Here is a 9700-nt window from a genome sequence, read left to right as displayed (position 1 = left end):
CTTTATTCGTACTATGTCATTCTTTATTTCTGACTGTTCTTTTTTCATAGTTACTATATATTTTCTCATACTGTTGAGCATCTTTATCATCATTATTCTGAACTCTATATCAGATAAATTTATCTATATCAGATAAATTTCTTTTCTCCATTTCATCAGATAAATTTTATTCTCTTGGTGAATTCTCTTGTTCTTTCATTTGGGGGTTGTTGTTTTTTGTCTCCCCATTTGGGCTGCCTGTTTGGGTTTGTGTCTGTGTGTTAGGTAGATCTGCTAAGACTCCCAATCTCTAGTTCAGAACAATGTCAGATGCTCTTTCTGATTGGTCCTGAGTACCCTGCTTGGGACTATCAGCAATCCACAGTTTGTGGCTCCCTCTTCTGGGACTGGATGCAGGCCCAGAAGGAGATCAGGCAAAGACTCAAAGGATCCAGAGACCTGCCTGAAGTCTAATTGTCATCAGCCTCAATTGGTCTTAGACTGTGAACCATAGGGTGGGGCAACAGTTTTCGCAACAGGGTGTGGCTACTGCCTTACCTCAGGCCAAAACCACCTGGATAGCAAAGGTCTATAGGAGAAAGATGACGTCTACAGAGTGGGGGAATGACTCAGCACAGGAAACCAGCACAGAAGGTGTCTGCCTTCTAAGCTCTAACCCCAGAGCCCTCAACCTGGCTTCTGCTCACACAGCTCCAGTCCACTCTGCCCTCCTTCTGCCAGAGCCCAAAGTGAGTGGCTGCACAGGCAATTTTGTGCGTTGGCCCTTTAACAGGGTGCCTGCATTTCCAGCCTTCTCTCCCTGGCAGACAGCAACCCTGCTGCTTTTCACAACCAGATGTTATGTGGGCACATTCTCAGTTCTGGTTCTCTGGGCTGGGGGCCCAGCTTAGGGTTTAGACCTCAGAGTTCTCAGTGGGAACTCCCCACAGCTGAGATGTCCCTCCAGACCTTCAGCTGCTGCCTGTGGGAGCCCAGCCAGCCCTTTCACGCCTCCACCTTTCCTACCAATCTCTATTCAGTTTCCACTTCCCGTTCTTGGTTATCGGGGTTCTCTCGAGCGAGTCTTCAGTCGATTTTTCAGGGTGGTTTTTCTGTATTTTCGTTATTTCCAGTTTGGCCCTGAGAGAGTGTCAGTGTAGCTTCCACTTACTCTACTGCCATCCTGACTGCCTTTTAAATGAGATAGACAAGACTTCAGGACCTATTACCGTAGTTGGATTATATATATTTGAATATCATTTCTATGCAGTCACTCAATTACATTCTTTACTTCTACTTAGTTACTCTGAGGAAATGCTATGATCTCAAAGGGTAAAAACCATTTATTTTTGTGGCCAGTGGGACAGTTGAGGACATGTAATACAAATAAAATTTTTTGATCCTCCAACATTGCACTGTTCCTGTGGATACTAGCAAAAAAACATTTTTTATAGCCTGATTACAGTTTTTTTTGTGTGGATGGGTTCATCTACCTATGTTCTGGGCTTCAAAAATTCAGGAAAGTAAAGACGAGACAGGCTGGGCTGGAGCTCCAGAGATGGCTGTAAGAACCATACATTCATCAAATCAGTGACTTCAGCACACTCCAGGCCACATGCCCAGCTCAGACTTTGAGTTTGCATGTCTGTGTGAGCAGGTCATAAAGTCAGCTAGGCCACTTGACCCATGCATGTGCCCTAGCAGGTTCTGGGAAGAGGAAGACAGTAACAAGTGAAAATCCATCTGTGGATGTAAGACTAGCATTCGGGGGTAGCGTCCAGTTGTCACAAAAGCCCCACACACTGAGTGGAACTTTGGTTTCAGACACTGGGAAATGCGCTGATTGCATGATCTGAACTTCTCTTAACACCCCCTATGGAGGGACATTTTCGTTGTATTTTATGGAGAAGCCACTGCGGCTGGGAGAGGGGTGGGGTCTTTCTGGGTTGGGAGGCACTTGAGTTAGAATTAAAGCCCCGGTGGGGTGGTTCCTGGCCCATGTGCTGCCCCGCCAGCCTCAGCGGGATGTTGTCTGCGGGACTCGCGGGCCAGCGGCAATGGGACTGGTGGTCTGTCCTGTGGGCCAGCTGCCTGCCTTGCCTCCGTCGCGGACCTCAGCAAAGGGCTCCTGTTTCTGCTGGGCCTTCAGGTCGCCCTGACTGTGCTGCAGAATTGATTTCTTTTTTACTCTTTCCAGTTTCCTAATTAGTTAAATGGAAAACGTTGAATTGATGATCAGGTAGCCCCGAGTGTACTCATCAAATTATAAAAGTTTCTCATTTGACATTTAGAAGTTCTCAAAGGACGGAAAACGCCTGAGGCCTTTTGGCAAAAGGCAGCCCCGGGGATGGGACAGGAAACAGGGTTAACCCTCATCCAGGTTAGAGCTAGGTGTCTCTGTGACACTTCTGAGGATTCCTGGCCCCAGCTAAGGGGCAGAAGTGATACTGACGTGTTCTTCCTGCCCTCCAGCAGGTCACGGCCGCCTGCCCTCCGGCCGCGCTTCCGGGAGGGGCAGCTTGCTATTCAACGCATGTGCTCACAGCCAGCTCGCAGCCTGGCTCCTTTTGTTGGTTGTGTTAAGTGCTTAATGAGTGGATCAGCTCGTTAGAGTTTCCGTGTAATTTGTCTGAGTTTGTAATTAGCACTAAATATGTACATGTATTTGGACATCCTCCTCTAAGAGAGAAAGCTGAGGGAACTGAGTAAAGCAGGAGTCTCAGCATTGGGAACAAAATAACCACATGGGGACTATAGGACCTCTCATTCCACGAAAACCAAGGGTCACGGCAAGGCACGCCCTGCATGCAGCAGGGATTGTGCCCACCCAGGTGGACTTGGGCCAGACTTGCCCTTGGGAGCCTTGGTGCCCGGGTCTGAAATCAGGGTCCCTCTCCCAGGGGGGCTGACTGCGCTGAGGGACGGACCAGGGTGCCACAGAGGAGAGGCCCTTGTCTGCTCTTCTGCACCTTTGTTTGTGGGTTTGAAAGAATATGCCGTCCAAAGCCAGTAGCCTGACCGTCTGAGGCCGTCAGCCACCTTCTCAGAGTGCTGAGATGGCAGGCACTGAGAATCCGCTCACACAGGGGAGTCCCGTGGATGCAGTTGCTTTGGGAAATAGCAGCTGAACGCCCCCACCCCAGGCGGGACGGTGCACGAAGGAGCGGGTGCCAGTGCCCAGCCCGCAGTTGGGAGCCGCCTGCTGCCCGACCACCTGCACTGAGCCCCAGGCCGGGGTCCCGCCAGGACACTCAGTCCACCCCCTGGCTCAGCTGAAGGCTCAGGAAGGGCCAAGCAACAGGCACTTCCATATTAGGGAGTTTCTGAAATGGAAAAATAGGAAATCTGACAGGAAGTGTTTAATCACATTATTTATCAACATCTTACTGCGATTTATGACATTTCTGTGAGCATAAGATTAGTGTTGCTGTTTTTTCTGGGATATATAAGAGATTATTTTCTTTTTTTCTTCTTCCCTCTCTCTCTAGAAGACTTCAGAACAAGGACATTTATTTATTTTTGTTGTGGTGGTGGTTGTAGTTGTTGTTAATCCTCACCTGAGGATATTTCTCCACTGATTTTTGGGGAGAATAGAAGAGAGGGAAAGACAAAGAGAAACATGGCTGTGAGAGAAGCACATCGATTGGTTGCCTCCTGCACGAGCCCTGACCAGGCCGGGGTGGAGTCTGCAACCGAGGTGAGGTGCGTGCCCTTGACCGGAATTGAACAGGGACCCTTTGATCCAAAGGCCAAGGCTCTATCCACTGAGCCAAACCAGCGAGGGCTAAAACCAGGATACTTTAGGGCACTTTAAAGTGATTGAAAGTCCGCCAGGGAGTCTGTGTGGGTCTGAGAGCATCCCCGCCGGGTGCAGCGCCTCTAGGTCGCAGTGTTGACAGGGCTGGACGAGGTTCTGGCTACTGAGGACGGAAAGAAAACCTGTGTGGATGGGGATGCTGCAGGGAAAGGGCCACCGCATCTCCCCAGAGAAATATCCGGGTGCGACCTAAGGCCAGGCGGGCACGAGGCCACTGCTGCCACCCCACCTGGCGGTCTCTCTGTGGCGCTCCCCATCTGCCTTGAGCTTTGGGATCGGGCACCTCTGACCCTCCTCGCCCCGCGTCGCCCAGGGCAGTGCTGTGTGGCCAGAGCCGCAGCCCTGAAAACAGCCACAGTTCCTCAACCTTCCGCTGTCCACGCCGCCTCCTCTCGCTTCCTGCATGTCGTGGGTCGAGGCAGCAGTGGCGTCCCCACCACAGTAAGGCCGGCAGCTGGAGCTGTGCCTGTGCCCAGAGAGGAGGGGGCGGGGGCGCCTGCTGAGGCCGGGCTGCCTGGGCACGGCCTGGAGGGCTGAAGGGGGACAGAGCAGAGGACAAGGCTGGGCAGGCGTGTTGGGACCAACTCGCAAAGATGCTGCCGTGTCCGGCAACGACGGTGAGAAACATGCCTGGGTCTGTCAGACCCCTGATGGCCGAATGCTGTAGGAAACGGATGTGGGCTTTTAGCGTTGTGTTCAATTCACTCATGTGTAAAATAAGAATAAAACCTTATGTCACGGCGTATTGTATGGCTCCAAACAGGTAAGAAGGAAAAAGGAACAGGGTTTTAGATGTAAAAGGGCTGAGGACACTAGCAGCACTGTGCAAAGGGAGAGGGGCTGTTCTTGGCGTGGGAGAGCAGGGGAGGAAATCTTTGTCAGGCCCGTGGCTTCGCGAATCCCTGGGGCTCAGCCAGCCATGTGCGGTGGACACATAGCCAGTGTGTTCATTGTTCTCGGCGATCTGAAACAGAAGCCAATACTGACATTAATTGAGCAATTACAGTAAAGCAAGTTAGTTATGCTTGGTGTATCTGCTTTACCTTAGAACTTGTGTGTGTTAAAATGCTTTCCATGTAGCCCTAGCTAGTTTGGCTCAGTGGCTAGAGCGTCGGCTTGCGGACTGAAGGGTCCCACGTTCAATTCCGGTCAAGGGCATGTACCTTGGTTGCGGGCACATCCCCAGCAGGCGGCCGTGCAGGAGGCAGCTGATCGATGTCTCTCTCTCATTGATGTTTCTAACTCTCTATCCCTCTCCCTTCCTCTCTGTAAAAAAATCAATAAAATACATTGAAAAATAAATGCTTTCCATGTAGTAACTCACGAACTCTTTCCATCTTTGCAGCCACTGGTAGCTACTGTCGTTGCTTCTTCACAGGTGAGAAATCTGAGGCCAGGAGCGGTTAAGAGCCTTGCGTGGCCACGGTCACATATCTGTTAGATAGGATTTGAATCCAGAGCCTGGAGTTCAACAGCAGGAGGAAATACACCAGGCGTTTCAGACGCCTGCCCAGCATCCAGGGGCACTGGGGCTGCAGCAGGCGTGCAGGGGGGACTCCGGCCTCCCACCTGCCGCTTGCGGCAGCTGCTCAGATGTCATCGGCCAGGAAGCGGACCTCAGACTGCAGCTGCAATGGAGGAGGGGGCGGTTATATTCCCAGAGGACCCACCGCCAGCAGAGGTGCAAGCTCATTAAAGAGTAGTGTTACTTATTGCAACCCAGGACACTTAAGAGCATGGTCATAGCTCAATACTTATTTTCAAGGAAAATATCTTGTCAGGTTTGAAAATTATCAAACGTCCTTGAATGAGCCATCCAGGAGCTCTTGTGTTAAAGCAGAAAGATGTGTGTGTGCATGCGCGTGCAAGAGAGCGGGGCAGCCCGAGAGGAACTGTGCGGGCGAGTCCGGCCCGGGAAAGGAGTGCGCAGCTAGCTCCGCCGGGTCAGCTGAAGAGGCCGCTGGGGCACGGGCACGAGAACCACTCTCAGCCCCCCCCCCTACCATCTCCACCAGCCGGAGCACAGGCCAGCGGCTCAGGATGCAGCTGAGCTGGAGCGGCTGCACCCCCCTTGGACCTAGTAAGTCAGGTCATTGTGAGGAAGGCAGCAGCGCCTTGGGGGACCCCCTTCTGAGAGCAGGGGTGGCCTCGGGAAGCATTCCTTTAGGGCTGGACGGCTAGCACTGATGCTTACGGTCTAGTGGGGACTTGTGCATGGTCCCCACATTTAGGGGACACTTCCTCGTGTCAGAGGCCTATGTCATCCACTCAGCCTGAGCAGGAGCTGTGCGTTTGTGCGGGAACGCTGCCCGCAGGAACCATGCGTGGCTGCCGCTCCTGACGCATCTGCACTTGCCGCTTGGCCATGACGGCCAGTCACGCCCACCTCTCTGCTACCCCCGCAGAGGCTGCCACGGCTGCGGCTTTGCTCCCAGACGCAGCTCCCCTAAGGGCAGCCCCAACGGGAAAGTGTCCTCAACCTCCTCCTTCCTTTCTTCCTCTTCCCACTAACCTATGGCCCAGCTGTGACGCCACCCCCTGGGCAACTAGACCCTCTTCCAGGAGGCAGCCTCCGCGCGTGCCCACCCCCCGCCCTCCTGCCTCTCCCCAGAGGCAGTGGGTCAGGAGCACGGACAGCACTTTGCCCCTTTCCACAACAAAAGCCTTCGTGGGTGACTGGTCTGCCAGGAGGGGACCCAGCTAACCCGAAAAAGTGTTTCTCTCCTGCTACATAACAATCGAAACTTATTCCTCACTGTCTCAAGTCATGGTAAAATACCCAGGATACAGACTGCACCATCCTACCCCTTTTGCAGGGTGCAGTGCCATGGTGTTAAGCACATTCACATCGTGGGGCAACAGATCTCCAGACTCATCTCCCCAAACTGAACTGTGCCCGTTACACCTCCCTGCCCCTTCCCGCCCCTCCCCACCCCACAGCCGCTCCGCCTCCGCCTCTGCCGGTGGGAGGCCCGGGGCTCTCCTGTGAGTGGAATGAGACAGTGCCCGTCCTTGTGTATCTGGTTGGGTTTCCGTGTGGTGGTCAGAATTCCCTTTCTTCCCTGCGGTCTTCATACCCTGTGTCCGCCCCTTCGCTGGGTGGCTTCCACAGCTCGGTTGGTGTGAATAATGCTGGTGTGAATAATGCTGGTGTGAATAATGCTGCCTCAAAGGTGGGTCCGCAAACCGTCTTCCGGTTCTCGCGGGCTCACGTCCGCAAGGGGAGTTGCTGGATGTGGTCATCTATTTTTAACTTTTTGAGGAACTGCCGTACTGTTTTCCGTCCCAGAAAACCTGACGTGCATGGACTCCAGAGTCACCTTGACAGCGGCAACTGCTTGTCAAAACCTGCAGCTCCTCTCAGGCCGCGGGGCCCTCCTGCTGGGCAGGCTCGAGGGCTGCCCCACCTCCTCCAGCGCTGAGACCACGGTGATGCCCAACTGCACTCATGGGCTGAAAACACAGCCTGTTTCCGCTGTTTCCCAGCGGGTGCACCAGCTCTCACTGAGGGGGTTTTTGAAAGCGAGAGCAGCACAGAGCCGACCAGTGCTTCAGCTGGCGTGTTCCCGGAAACAGCTTTTGCATCAGGAGGACTTGAGCTTGGGCCCTGCCTGGCGACGTGCCAGTAGTGTGCTGGGGAGTGACTGGGCATCTCTGGGCCTCCAGCGACTTTCCCCGCGCAGGCCGCGCAGCCAAACCTCCCTGCAGGGCCACACGCACTGTCCCTGGCACCCCAGAAGGGAACGATGATGACAGCTTTAGGGAGAAGGGATTTGTGGTGTGAAATGAGTTTACTAGCGGTGGAGTATCTGAAGCTGGCTCGTAACCCGAATTTTAGCTTGCAACTCAAAGCAAAAAATCGGCCGACAGACGGCTCATATCTCGAAAAACTCGTTAGTCGGGACACTCGTAAGTCAAGGCCCCACTGTACTGTTAACACAAAGTAATGCAGTTCCTACCTTCTTCATTTGTCAAAATAACCAGCCAAGTGCAGATGATCTCTCCCCTTTTCTGAAAATACTTGAGGCTAGAGATTCAAGAGACAGGACAGCGCTCTGCCCACAGGCCATGCATCCTCAGGGTGGGCAGGCGTTGCAGTGCGCCGTCCCCTGGCCCCGAGAGGCGGTGCCCGCTCACAGGACCTCCGATCCCAGGGCTGCTGGGCTCAGGGGAGAACCCGGCTCACAGAAACAAGCCCACGGAGTCCTGCACTGGGAGATTCTGTGCTTGTCTCACCTCCTTTCCGTGTTACCTGGCACCGGCCGCGACTCCTCCCAGGTGTCCTGGGAAGCAAGCCGCTGACGGGCACGCGTGCGGGCTGCAGGCTCACCCGCCCAGTCGCCCAGCTGTGCTCACAGGCGCTTAGCAATGATACTGTTTAAACTCCCCGAATTAAAACAATGCGCAAAAAGATCACCGAATCAGATAGCTTTAGTTTGTTCCAAGTTCTGCGGTGTTTCCGCAAAAGAGAACTGTTTGTTCTGGTTCAGGTCCAAGTGGAGCTGGTGTTTTAGGTCTCGGGTCCGAGTGGATCCAGTGTTTGTCTTTCTATCAAGGCCAGGATGTGTTTTCACACCCTGTGCTCGGCATTGCTCTAGCTCCCGCCTGGGTGTTGGTACCAGAGACGTGGTGGGGACGATGCTCTTGGCGGTGGTGTGAGCAGCCGCGTCAGGGCACTGAGCTGGGAGCCGGCCCGGAGCCCTCGCCATGGCCTCCGATTCTGTTTCTGCCTCATTAGGAAATGGATGACGGTTCTGGGCCAGAGGTGGGAATACCAGGAACAGTACAAAAATAATCCGTTTAAGATAAAACTGCATGTAAACAGGTCACTTTAATTTCGAATTGGTGTTTTCAAAAGCCATTTGAACAACACAGCATGAGGAGGTTTCTTCTTCCGGCCCCAGGGCAGCCGGGAGCCCGCAGCTCCCCCAGGTTCACTCTCGGCCCCTCTTCCTGAAATGCAGGGGCTCCGTCTTCTCAGCACCTGTCGGTTCCTTACTTTTTCTTCCCACCGACCACCCCCCCCAGCCCTCGCGTCTCCACGGGACCTTCTGCACGTTTCTACCTCCGCGTCCCCTCCCCGTCCCCTGTCCTCATCCACCTGCACACGCATGTCCCCTGCACGGCCTCAGGATGAACCTAGACTGCGTGCAGGCCTTACAGCGCCCTGGCCCCGCCCGGGTGGGAATGCGCCCCATGGGGCCCCGGCTGGAGCCCAGCACCAGCTCCAGCAAGCACCCCGCCCCGCTCCTGCCCCTCATCCATGCACAGGCCTTTCTCTGTCCAGAATGCCCTTCCCAACCTTCCTCCCTGCTCACCACCCACCTGGGCTCCAGCCACAGCTGGTGGAACCAGCACCTGGAGTCTCCTGGCACTTTCCGCCAGGTCCCGCCTGGGCCTGTGCCAGGGCTCCTTCCCTGACTCGCCCTCCACCTGGGGCTCCGCTCCTGCCGCCACCTTGGTGACCCCGCTGTCAGGGGGTCCTGCCCACCTCCCTTGGAGGCCCAGGCTCCTGCAGCCCAGAGGCTGTCGGTGAGAAGCCTTGACTTCCATGTTTTCTGTCTCTTTCTCAGAGATGATACCTAAGGGAAATCGGGCCTGTGCCAGGGCTCCTTCCCTGACTCGCCCTCCACCTGGGGCTCCGCTCCTGCCGCCACCTTGGTGACCCCGCTGTCAGGGGGTCCTGCCCACCTCCCTTGGAGGCCCAGGCTCCTGCAGCCCAGAGGCTGTCGGTGAGAAGCCTTGACTTCCATGTTTTCTGTCTCTTTCTCAGAGATGATACCTAAGGGAAATCCATTCGCTTTTCAAAGCATCTCTCTCTCCCTCCCTCTCTCTCTCCCTCTCTCTCTCTCTCTCTCTCTCTCTCTCACACACACACACACACACACACACACACACACACAC

The 9700-nt window shown here is 54.5% G+C and overlaps 1 protein-coding gene across 1 annotated transcript in view; it reads left to right on the top strand.

The window, feature by feature from the left end:
- Nucleotides 1–9700, top strand: part of FHL2 (four and a half LIM domains 2) — a 37823-nt gene that overhangs the window by 11090 nt on the left and 17033 nt on the right. The window lies entirely within an intron of this gene.

The sequence above is a fragment of the Myotis davidii genome, unplaced genomic scaffold, assembly GCF_000327345.1.
Source record: "Myotis davidii unplaced genomic scaffold, ASM32734v1 scaffold614, whole genome shotgun sequence".
NCBI lineage: Eukaryota > Metazoa > Chordata > Mammalia > Chiroptera > Vespertilionidae > Myotis > Myotis davidii.
Note: the sequence above shows the minus strand (reverse complement) of the source record. Positions and strands in the feature narration are given on the sequence as shown.